This window comes from Vicia villosa, linkage group LG1 (assembly GCF_029867415.1).
Source record: "Vicia villosa cultivar HV-30 ecotype Madison, WI linkage group LG1, Vvil1.0, whole genome shotgun sequence".
Lineage (NCBI taxonomy): Eukaryota > Viridiplantae > Streptophyta > Magnoliopsida > Fabales > Fabaceae > Vicia > Vicia villosa.
In genome coordinates, this window is record NC_081180.1 from 137503426 (window position 1) to 137517128 (window position 13703).

The window sequence follows — 13703 nt, forward strand, 5'->3', positions numbered from 1 at the left end:
CCCATGTTAACAAGAGCCAAGACTGGCCATTCCAAACCAAAAACCTTCATATGTCATGTTGAACCTCAAAATGTCAAGCAAACACTCTCTCAACTTGAGTGGCACCAAGCGATGCAAGTAGAGTATGGTGATGTCTTAGCCAACCATACTTGGACTATAACTACTCTTCCACCACACAAAAAAACTAGTTAGGTGTCAATGGGTCTTTAAAGTGAAAAAGAATCTTGATGGGACAACCATTAAATACAAAGCCTAACTTTTAGGCAAATGTTATCATCAACAACTTTGACTTTGACTTTAATGAGAATTTTTCTCCAATTGTAAAGCCAACCACAATAAGAGTTATACTCACTCTTGATTTGACATACAAGTGGGATCTCTAACAAATTGAAATTAATAATGCCTTCCTTAATGACTCTATTCAAGAAGATGTGTACATGTCTCAACCATTTGGCTTTAAAAAACAAGATTCAAACTTAGTTTACAAATTGAATAAAGCTCTCTATGGCACCAAGCAAGTCCCATGAGCGAGATATGATAAACTTAGTCGAACAATTTGGCTTCTATCGTAGCAGGTGTGATAATTTCTTATTCATTTATTCCCACCAAGGCCTAACCATTTATGTGAAGGATAGAAAAACACTTAGAAAGAGGGGATTGAATAAGTGTAACTTCAAAAACTTAGAAGATAAAAACAATGAACACAATTATTTTTTATCCTGGTTCTTTGTTAACCAAACTACTCCAGTCCACCCCCTTAGAGTGATTTACCTCAACTGAGGATATAATCCACTAATCCAACTGATTACAATGGTTTTCCACTTAGATAACCACTAAGTCTTTTAGAGTATACAGATCACAACTTGATCACTCTAGGAATCCTTCTATAGTCTACAGATCACAACTTGATCACTCTAGGAATCCTTCTAGAGTCTACAGATCACAACTTAATCACTCTAGATAATCTTTTACAATCAATGTAAAAATAAAGTTTACAAGAGTATTGATTTGCTTCTAATAAAGCTGTAATCACAACTGTGATATTTCTCTTTAATTCTAAACTTAACACTCACTAAATATTACAAGAGTTTGTGAGGTTGAAGATGAAGTTTGTAAGCTTTTATTTTGACAGCATTTCAGTATATTTGCACAAGTGTTCTGCTTTGCTTCTGATCAGAATTTCTATTTATAGGCGTTGAGAGGAAATGACCGTTGGGAGCATTTAATGCTTTGCGTGAATAGTACAACGCTGCATTTAATGTTTCACACTTTTGTCAACTACCTCGAGCCTTGCTTTTGCTGCTTTTACTAACTTTGTCTTTTGTAGCTTCTAACGTTCCTTTTGTCAGTCAGAGATTTGACGTTTCAGCCTTTCATCTTGTACTTTCTTCTGGACTCAGATTTTGTAGATAACAACGTTTGAACATCAGAGTCATCAGCTTTGGTGCAGAGCATCTTCTGTCTTCTGACTTTGAAGAGCTTGAGCGTGATACCATCAGAGCTTCAGTGCTTTTGCTTCTGACTTCATTCTTTTGATGCTTTACATTTTATGTTCTGATTCTGCTTGACTATCTTCTGATGTCTTGCCAGAGCATGTTCTGATGAAGTCATCCAGAACCTTCTGAGTCAGTTGCTTCTGAGCGCTGATTTGTGCATACTCTTTATGTATTTCCTGAAATGGAAAATGCAAAGGATTAGAGTACCACATTATCTTATACAAAATTTATATATAATGTTATCATCAAAACACATAATATTTATCAGAACAATTCTTGTTCTAACAATCTCCCCCTTTTTGATGATGACAAAAACATATATAATTGATATGAATTTGTATCCAGAATATCAGATGAACAAAGACAATTACACAGATATAGCATAAGCATATAATCAGAGTGTGTGAATATGTCTCCCCCTGAGATTAACAATCTTCCCCTAAAATTAATACTAGAAGAATTTATAAATAAAATACTTCCCTGAGTATTTTTCCATTTCAGTTGAGACTTTCACGTAGAATAGAACTTCAGAACATTCAGAGCTTCTCATCAGAGCTTCCATTTGGACAGCTGCAGAGCTTTGAATTTCTCTTTGTAATCAATTGTATCAGAGCATTCTTCTTGCTTTTGATCTTGAAGCTTCAGAGCACTAAGCTTGCTTCAATTCTTTAAGAGCTTTAGAGTTGCTTTTCTCATGTATTTGCTTCTCATGTTAGCTTTGTCCAGAATATCTCATTCCTGCAAAACTATCAAAGACAGACAAACTTGCAAATAATGTTAGGAATGTTGAGACTTAATCCCAACAACTGATATTATAAATCAATTTCAATTATCATATTTCTCCCCCTTTTTGTCATAACATCAAAAAGCATAAAAGATTCAGATGAAAAAAGACACATAGAGTGAAGAAAGACAAAGATAATATTTCATTGATAGAATCAGAAGATAATCAGTACAGAAACAAATGCAATTCAAGCATATGAAAAAAACAAAGAAAACAAACTAAGACACAAGATAGACTATGACCGGCTAAGCTTAGAAGCTAAAACGGCCAGAAGGTTCTTAATCTCAGCAGTGTCTTCAACTTGCTTCTGAGTAGCTTCTTTCTGATCCTTCATAAAGGATCTAAACTCAGCATGAGTGTCCTCGTGCTTGTCTAGACGAGTAGCCAAACTTGCTTGATTCTATTGAAGCTTGTCCAAAGTGTTCATCAGAACAGAGACAGAAGGTCCAGCAGAAGCAGCAGCAAAACTGTTGTCCATAGCAGGAGGATTTGCAGCATCAGCTTCAACCATAAGAACATCTTCATGATTTTCCTCAACAGGAATTTCTTCAGCAGGATGTTCTAAGCCTTCAAGAATTGCAGCCAGATTCTCTGAAGGTGTTGGAGCAACAGGTTCTGGAGGGTATTCAACTTCTGGATATACCATATCTGGTGCCTTATCAGATGGGTTCTCCCTTAGCCAGTTGAATAAAAACTGAAAATCTCCAGTTAAAACCTTGTATGGATGTGGCTTCCACACAACGATTTCCAGAGGATTCTCTTCTTCTGCAAGCTCATCAACAAACTCCTTCTCTTCAAGAGGCTTCCAGCTGGTGATGGGATGGTAGTATCTTCCATCATCATACTCCAGAAGGAATCCAGAAGGTCCAGGAGCAGCAGCTAGACAATCTTTCTGAAGATCCAGAAAATTAGATTGAATCTCCCTTCTAAAAGCTCTTCAGAGCTTCCCAGCAGCTACATGATCCATCTTGGAGTCATGAGTAACCTTCAGAGCATCTAACCCTGTTCGTACCTTATACTTTAACAGTTCAAAACGAATATCAATAGAGGGTTCAGGAGAGTTGATTCTGAAATGGGTGATTGGAGAGTCTGGATTGAGAACAAAATATGGTTCAGGTTCTCTAGATAATAAAACAGAGGTGGTAGAAGAGAATAGAGAAGATGATGAATCTGCTGTGGAGGTGGTTGAAGGATCAACTAAAGGTGAGATTGCAGATTGAATGGAGGTGGTTGAGAAGATATTTTCAGAAGGAATTAGTGGAAAAATAGCATTTAGAGGTTGGGGGTCAAGAGTTGGTTCGAAATGAAGCGGACGGTTTCTTTTAGTGGTGGTGGACGAGGATGGAAGATCAGAAGGAGGTGGTCTTTTCTGAGGGGGGAGGTCAGAGGAAGAATGTAAACTAGTGGAGTCTATATTTTCTATATCTTCTATGAGCTTCTGAAGCTGTTCAGAAGTTCTAGGAACTTTGAGGGAATCTGTTGATATTTGTTCAGAAATAACAATACCTGAAGGTTTCTTCTGCTTCTTGGCTTTCTTAGCATCAGGACCTTTTTCTGTGACCTTTCTCTTCAGCTTCTTCTGTTTCTTCTTTTTATCCTTTTTCCTTAACTCATCCAGAGAGGGAAGAGTTCTTCCACGAATCCAAGCAGAGTCAACATTAGATTGTGCTATAACACGGGATTTCAGATAGCGTTTAATTGCTTTTGATAGTTCTTCTTTGAACATATGAGAGAAACCAACAACAGGGGTTCTTCTGGTCAGAATATCTGGAAACACCTTTGGAGGGGTGGTCACCTTTTCAATCAACTGCATCCTTCTCAGAGACTGAGCAGTCAGAATACTCCCACGAATAGCATTCAGATATTGAGAAGAGCCAGCTGCTCTCAGAGTATCTATCATACCAATTTCAGTCAGAATATCTGATATTATCCTTCCAAAGGGAATAGTATTCTTCTTAAGCTTGGGATGCCTCAGACGTTCTTCTTCCCTTGTTTCTTCAACAGTAGTCTTCAGATGTTGAAACAGAATATGAGGTAGATTGACTCTCATACCTTTTCCAATGCAGAACAAGGTGAACTTCTGATCTTGATTAATGTAGGTTGCAGAGTTTGTTGATTTTCTGTGATAGAAGGATCCCAGAATGATCTTTGCCCAAACTCTGTAGGAAGGCTTCAATTCTGTAGTGTGAGGAGAAGCAATTCCAGAAGTAAACAACTCTGGGTCAACCTTATCCCAATCAGTTCTACCAGGGAGAGCACCTGTGATTCCACCCATACCTTCAAGACTGTACAGTTTCTTTATCAGTTTCTCAGAGACAACCACTTCATGACCTAGCACGAATGAGAGGATAGCAGTTGGAGTAACAGTGGCATGGGTCCAGAATTCCTTAACCAAGATAGGGTAATTTGGTCCAATTAGACGTTCAAAGAAGTTTGCCCATCCTTGCACCAACATTCCAGTTTTGATTTTGAAATCATGGGCCAAAAGATTTTCAAAATCCACCATAGTTTCACAGAGAACCTCCAGTTCATCGTAAGGAATCAAACATGTCTTCAATGGAGTTGTTACTGATTTCTTTTGTTGACCTTGATTTGAAGACGAAACCTTGCGTTGAACATTTGATGAAGAAGCCATTGATTCACAACTGAGATTACTGGGTTCGTAACTAGGGTTTATGAAAAGAGAGAAAAGGAGGCAAGAAATGCAAACATAATGAACAATGAAGATGAATGGAAAGAGATGAAATGATAGAGAGATGCGTTTATATAGGCACGGATTTGAAATAATATGCAATGAGATTCTGAATGAGAGAGATTACAGAATTTGAATCAAATGCATTTAATGTTGAGTGACATTAGGAGAAAACGTGATATTTGAAATGATTTGCACAGTTACCTAGGGCGGCGTCTCATCAACTGCACGCATGCTTGTCTCTTCAGAATGAACACGTGTTCATCATCTAGAATAGCTCGTGACAGACTGACAGCTGTTTTGCTTTAAAAGAAATTTTGAATCAACTTAGACATATGAAACGTTAGCAATAACAAAATCAGAATATCTAATTGATAAACAAGTTCAGAACATCTGATAAGAAAATAAATAAGCATTTCAAATCTAATCCATATATCAGATCTTCTCATCCTTTCATTCTGGGCATAAATCCATACTGCTATTCTTCATAATGAACTTAAACCTATCTTCAGCAAAGAGTTTTGTGAAGATATCAACCCACTGATGTTCTGTATCCACAAACCCATCTGATTGATCTTCCTTATTAATTATATTTTTTCTAGGCATTGGAGATCAAATAACTGTTGGGTTGAATAAACGCGTGAGAATTTCCGTACTTAGTAAGTGAAGGTGCATTTTACTCCATTTATTCTTTTATATTTTTTAGCTCAAGAACAAAACATACAAAATCATAAAAACAATAAAAAAAATTATAATACTAGTCGCATCAATCATATCTTAATCAGAAAGTTGGTAAAAAGATAGGTTACTAGTCAAGTTCTAGTGAAAATAAAATATATTTTAAAAACACTAGGTGTTCAAATAAGAACGGAGGCTAATTTTTTTTCTTCTGAACTTTGGCTTCACTTTCCTGTGAAAATCTCATTTTTACCTAACGAATGCACATAATCAAATTTTAAATTTAACAAAATTTAGCATGATTTAAAAAATGGAGTTTAATAGTTTTATTCAACATGCTATTGAGGGGGTTTTCCCCGTCACCAGAAACTAAGTTTTCTTGAATGAACTTGGCTTTGACAATCTTCACTTGAGTTTGGACCCAAGATTACTTCCAAGCTTAGAGTTAATCTTGAAATGCCATAACATATGACAAAAGAAGACAATAATTAATCAACAAAACAACAAGAAAGGTTAAGCATAAAATTAAAAAAGACATGAGATTAACAAACACGCCCAACACGTTTTTAACACCATCATAATCCATGGCCAAAATCATGGAATGTGTATCCGTCTCTCATTCTATAAGTTTTAGGCTTACGTCCATTGAAAAAGACATAACGGAAGCCCTTAACATAATTATTGATAGTCGTTAAAATTTCTCTATTCTCTTGAGAAAGATTATATAACTTGAAGGAAAGTTTTGATTTCCCTCGGTCGTAGATATCTTGACTCCAACATCGAGGAAATTTTGGATCACATGTTACACTCAAGGCCCCATCTGCACAACCACAGATGTTAAAGCGAATCTCGGCTGTGATTAGTTCAACCACCATATAATTAAATTTAAATTCTTTAGAAATTCAATGAAAAACTCAAATAATTAGAAAGATTATTTGAAATGAATCAAACAAGAAGAAGAAGAACCTTTCCATTCAATTAAAATGACAAGAAATAAGACTGTGAGAGAAGCTTTCCGATCCAGATACTAACACATAGATTAAAAAGTTCAAATACGTTAGTGCTTTTATTGGCTGATTGGCATCTATGTTTGGCTAAAACATAATAGCAGCAAAACATAATTTAATGTGTAATCTTGCAAAAATATAAAAGAACAAAACAGGTACAAACGAGATGTTATATGGAATGTCATGACATCAACTCATGACATCGTGCCTGCAGGACTGGAATGAAGATTCAGTTTGATACTCAACAGATACAGAATATTCAGTGAATATTATGTAATCCTTTGTGGCGCAAATTTAAAGGTCAAAAGAATATTGAAGAATCAAATCAGAAGATTGAAGATCCAGAAGTTTCTAATTTAGGAGATAAATTAGGAAACTCATGATTAAAAAGACCTTAATTGTAGCAGAAGATTTCTGCAGATTTGTAACAGCAAGGAGTGCTGCGATTTGTAAGCCCAAGTCTAATTGGGAATATGTTATAAATAGAAACCTTTGTAACCTAGTTTTATATAGAAAACCTTGTTTAGAAAAGATGTAGTCATTAGGGTTTCTATAGGTAGACCACCCAGGTTGTGGGATGGCTGCCATGTCCTTCTCGAAACCTGTAGGTAAGAGAAGTGATTGTTCTCACTCGAAGCCTGTAGGTAAGAGTTGAGTATTGTGTTCTTGATTGAAGCTGTGAAGCAAGATCAAGTTATTGTTCATTGTTAATTGTGTAAATAGCTGTTGCAGGATTGTAACAGTTAGGTATCACTAGGGAGTGAGCAGAGGTTCTCTTGTCTTGGATGGATATTTGAGATAAAGGTTGCATTGGGTAGTGACTAGGTAAACCAGAGGTTGTTTATCTGTAAACCAGAGGTTGTTTACATAAAATAGTACTACTGATAGTGAAATCTTCTTCCTGGCTTGGTAGCCCCCATAATAGGTAGTTTAAATTGAACTGGGTTAACAATTAACTGTGTTATTTATCTTATGTATTGTGTTGTTTGTTCAGTCGTGGATGCTATGACATCGTGTATAACATCAAGTTCAGAATTGTTAGTTGTTCCTTTACAGAATCATTAAAATTTACAATCTGGTTATGTTAATTGAACATATATGATCCCAGTTCTCATTGACTCCTTCTTAGGGGTAATTAAAAGTTGGGGGATCTTTCTGTTCTGCCTCTGCTACATTAATAACAGATAAGATGTCTTGACATCGTGAATGACATCCTGAGTGTCATACCATAATTTCAATTGGTATCAGAGCAGGCATCCTGTCTGTTTCTAGATGAGATCCATGAGGGATACATTCTGGTTGTGGTAAAGGTAGAAAATTGTTTTAACAAGGAATATTCATATTGTATGGTCCCTTGAAGTGGAGGTTGGACCTATATGTGGAGGATTAGACCAACCTAACCTAGAGCTGTGATGCTAGAACAAGGAGTGCTAAATCCAAAGACTTCACACGGGAGTGAAGAATTTGAATTTCAGAACTAATTCGACCGGTATCTATGGACAGAGAATAATCACAACAAAACCTTCATGAGGGAGTGAAGATATTGATAAGGTAACCTCTGTATATATGTGAGTTTATCAGGTCAGGATATTGGTTAGGTCTAGTCTGTTGCTTGGTGCAGAAGCAAGCATTGTGCAGGGTTGAGTAGCAATCAATCCGTAGTTGTCATGCTTACAACTAACAATTGGAGAAAGCATTGTGTGAATTATGTTGAATTATGACTATTTTCCCTTGCATATTCTCTGTGCAACCCCAATTGTATAAGAAAGATTCTAGGGTTATGTATATTCAACAAAATGTATGGCAGGAATTTACAACTATAGTTAAAGAGTCAAAGATACTTAAGTAATCTCTCAAGTCCACTTATAATGGCATGGTTTATTAGAGCTGATGAATGTCAACTGATCAATGATATTCATAATCATCTGCAAGTGTGAACCTTGAAAAATTTCAAGGCTGAAGTGTTCCTAGAAGGAGGAACAGATGTCCCACCGGATGTTAGGACATTAAGAACTGGTATGCAGCTACCAGCTGAAGAACAGATGTTCTGGTGCTAAACTAATGTAGTGTGAGAACATTGGTCTTGAACCTACTCCTGGTCTGGAAGAGGAGACATCTGGCTATAAGTTGATCAGGACACGATTAACATGTGCTTCTATATAAATTCTGTTAGAAGTAAAAGCTCAGTGCCACAAGAAAACTCATGAAGGTATTCCTTTTTTATCCCTTATGACTAAATTAAGAAGAGCTTACATCTGGCATTTTCCTCTGATCAATGGAACCAGATATGTGTATTTTCATTCATAACCATAGAGCAGTTGTTGGAGCTGAATACTGTGTCTCAACCACAATGAAATATGGTCAAGAATGTGTACTTCCCTAGTTGTTATCCAGAAAGAGTAGTGTTGTTTGGAATCAAGGAAGTCATATTGTAATACGGTGAACTGACTTTAAAGAAATGTTGCGGATAGCAAGAGTCGCCACCGACTTTTATTTCATCCAATTTTAGGAAAGGCTAAAAGAACAGAAAAAAACCTTTTAAAAGATTTTGAGTTCGGGGGGTAAGTTATACAAAGGGAAGGTTTAAAAAGCACCCTTTGCATCCATGGTTTTCCATGGGCTCTTAATTGCTTAGCTCACTGGTTTGTTTGAATTATTTGAAAAGCGGGGTGTGAATAGAAATTTGAATAAGAACTTTAGCTTGTAAATAAGCGTAGTCTTTTTGAATTTGACTTTGAAAAGAGCTGGAAAAGATTTTGTATTTAGAGCAAGCAATTAATAGCAACTACCCTAAGTTTTAAAAAATGTTCTTTTAGCTTTTCAGGCGAAAGAGTCTATCCATACCATAAGAGGGCAGAAAGTCTTTCAATTGGATGTTTGAAGGGTCATCGAGATATCATTCTCCATAAGACTGTCCCTTACCATAAAGAGGGCAGGTAGTCTAAGGGAAGGATATAATAGTCATTAATCTTTTTAGGCATCATACGAGGATACCTTAGCAATGGGACAATCATCTTATTTTTCCGAGGCAGCATCGAGGGACTAGATGATTTTTATTCTTTAAGGCAACCTTGCTTGAGGTATCCTCGGAATCGAGGGACTTTGACTATTTAGCATACTTAAAGGCAACAGGCAACAATAAGGCAACAGTATGAGGCAACAAGAGGAATTACCCTAAAGGTGTGTGGGTGTAACAATCACGTGGTTAACTTCGATGATATTTATCTTATAATTAGTGATCTAAGTTATTTAGCAGGCTTGCACTCCCTAGGATTACTAACCATGGCAGAAAATAAAACAGTTAAAATCCTACGCTATTACAATAAACACCTGCGGGGATGGGGGGAAAAATAAAACCCAACCTATTACACTAAAACCCTTATAGGGTAACGGAAAAATAAAGGCAGAAAATTAATTTACACATCTTCAGCCTTGATCTTCCTTGAACCTTCGATTGACTCTGATCATCTGAGAATTAAACGGACAATAATAGGGGTTAGTGTATTACAGATTCAATGACTATTGAGGTAAACCTATTAAAAGGCAAAAATAAAAATAAAAATAAAATGATATTTAAACAAAAGAAATTAGAAACTTAGCTTTTGTGCGTAACTGAAGGATCTTGGCCAACCCTGAAAAATGAAGAAGAGAAAGGTAGAAAACTTTTTGTGGCAAATAAAAAACATGGATAAGAAATTAAAGAGGTTCTGAAAAAGGCAAAGGTTTTGGAAACATTTAGGATAAACCCTGATTTTTAGGGAATGAAGATTTTATGAGAAAACTCGACACACTAAGTTAATGGACAACATTTAACTAACAGTGATTAGTGGTCATGCAAAAATCAGGGTTTAAAGCGTTCAATTAGCCCAAAATTGAATTTGTTACCCCAAAAATAATTATTAGTTTAAAAAAACTAAAAATAATTATTATTTTTAATATTATAAAAAAAATCGGATTTTTGATTAAAAAATAAATAATGATAAAATTATTATATCATCTTATGGGATAATAATAATAAAAAAAACTATGATAATAGCATAAAATAGAAAAGGAATAAACAAATAATTGTGCAACTAAAAATAAAATAATAAATAAAAAAATAGAAAATACTTAGCTCAGATTGGGTGTGGTAGGCCTGTGAGAGTGTATGATGGTCTGCGCTTTATGAGTCTTCCGATCTGGTTTGATGGAGATCCAATGGTCAGTCCATGGTGGAGTATTGTAGTCACACGTAGGATTGGGGCACTGGATCTGTGGGCAAGTGTAAAGAAAGAAAATAGTGAAAATTATAGCATGACGCTGGGGATCGAACCCGCGTCCACTTGGTCAAGGGTTCTCCTCATCATCCACTTGTGTTGCGCTGCATTTGTTGACAAAAGAGGACAAAACATTACACAAATAATAAAACGCGTGGAATTTTAACAAAGTCAACAAATAAATCAGAAGTGGGGCCTATTGCGTTGTTGTAGCCAATCGTGTGCAGTGGGAGAATTTTGAACTGTTGACTAGCGAATCAGTAGCTTGCACGCGTCTGGAGAGAGAAAGAGAAATTCAAACTGTGCTGACCGGCCACTGAAACAAAGCCGCGTGGCTTCCTTCTTCTTCCATCATCTTCTTCAACTTCCAGCTATAATTTGCTACGGATTTCGCTTCGAGACAGCCACAAATTAGCTACGACGCTGTGGTAGCCAACCTGCAAAAATCCTAAACCTGCAAAAAACGAACAATTAACGAATAAAAAGAGCCCAGATCGCATGATTAGGTTAATATGATCTCAATGGTGGGGTAATTTCAACTGGTAGCGGCCTGGATCAATGAAACTGAATCAAAGTTATTTTTTGCCCTAGCCATGGTGGATTACGTCCTACACATCATGGCTCCGTCCCAGTGGTTCATACCTGTCCTAAACATCCCCATAAACTTGTACAAGGCATTAGAAACAATTGAAATACGTTGAAGCAAGGTAAACGAAATTCAAATATGCATGAATGAATATGGACGTGGAGAGATCATTATATGCGTTATGGGGGTTTAATTATGATTCAACCTTACCCTTTTACCTCTTGGAACGTGAACGGAGTGGTTAATTTGAGTTGACAATGGCTGGAAATCTCAGAACGAAAGTTGGCTCTTTTATGTGATTTTTGGAATTTGAAGGAGGCTGTGAGGCAAGGATTTTTCGTCCCTTCATGAGGCTGCATCATTAGGTATATATATGAAGTGGATTAGGGTTTGAAAATATTGGAGAGGGGGCATGAGATTTGAGTGAAAAATATTTGGTTTTGATCATGCATATAATCTTTCCAATCTTGGCCAATTCTATTTTCATGACCTCTCTTTCACGTGTGATTTGGCTTGGTGAATCAATTTGAATATCCAAAATTAATCTCACAATATTTGAGGATTAAATCATAATTTTATTTGATTTATTTTTGAACTTAAATGGATGAATTCAAAAATAAAAGAATAAAATCACAAAATATTATATGAGATTGATTTATGGGCCCCAAGATGACTTTAGATTGACTTTGATTTGTAATATTGATCACATAATCCTTTATTATTTATTTTATGATTTCTTTGATTTTAAATTGAATTTAATTGAATAAATTCAAATAAAAATGCAATAAGATCAAAAAATAAATAATATTTGGTTTATGGGCCTCTTATGAGCTTAAAATCACGTGAGAAAACAAAAAGTCAAAGCCCAATACTCAAAGACTGAAAATTTGCCTTTGCCAATTAGGGTTTTGCCCTTTCCTTGAAAATCGACCAACTTGTACCAAGCGTGTCTCCCTCATTTTTAATCATATGGAGGTGTTCTTGCACTTTTTAAAAAGCTTGGAGAGTCCTCTAACCAATGTCTTTGGTCTCATGTCAAAATAATTTTCCATGCTTCTTGTATGCTCTTTTGAAAAAGATGACTTTTGGTTGACTTTCAAAAGGGACCTATAATGTTTTGAGTCATATCTCTCAAATGAAGCATTTTTGGCCTTGGCTTGTGAGAGACAAATTTGTAGAGAATCCAATTTACTTCAAATAGAATGAGCTTTGGATGGGAAATATCTGATGTTCCATGTGAAAGTTATGGCTGGTCAAAGTTGGGTTGACTTTCTCCTAAAAACCCTAATTTAGAAACTCATGTTTTTGATGATTTTGGAGCTTTTCTTGATGGATCATGATCAATCCTTGATCAAATGATGAATGATACTTCATAATGAGGATGTTGACCCAAAATCAGGAGTTTTGACTGTGGTTTGACCATAGTTTGACTTTTAGGTCAACCAGTCGATTATTGATTGTTTGGGCCATTGGGTGAGCAGTCTTTTTGAATCAGAGCTTGAAAATTGGCATGAGGATCCTTTGAGGCATATAAGAGGTTATGAGGTCCACGTGAATTATCAGAACTTGATCTTTCTTTGAGAAATGCAAAACCCTAGCATAGAGGCTGTTGTTTAGGAGAGAGACTGTATGCTTCCTTCTTGTGCATCCTTGAGCATTTGAAAGTCAGATGGACTGAAATATGAATCAATATGATGGGCAAATTTTGGGGTATGACACATATGAATCTGACTATTTCAGTGTCATGCTATAACCAAGCCTATTCCAAAAACCTAAATGAGGGAATCTCCTCTATAGGGTACAGACTATGGCATCCATCATCTCAAAATCAGAATAAAAGTCTGAAGAAAAGCTTAGTGAGATGCTGGCTATTGTATTCCTTGATATGTCTGGATATTGTTGATAATTGGATTATTCTGTTCCCACCCTAAGTGTTGTCAATTTGACATTAAAGATGTTAACCAAGAACCATGAAGGATGATGTCATATATGATGTCACAACATCATCTCAAGATCTTCAGTTTCTTTGTAGTGTATTTGCCAAGAGAAGAAAGTATAAATGTGAAGAGGTAATCAGTCAGAATGACCTAGTGTGAGTAGAAAATTCTAACTAAAAAATTGGTAAGTACTTTGACAGGAGACTTAGTACTTATTGGATATAGAACTTGGATGCAAGACTGAGAAGAAGAAACCAGTCAGGATGA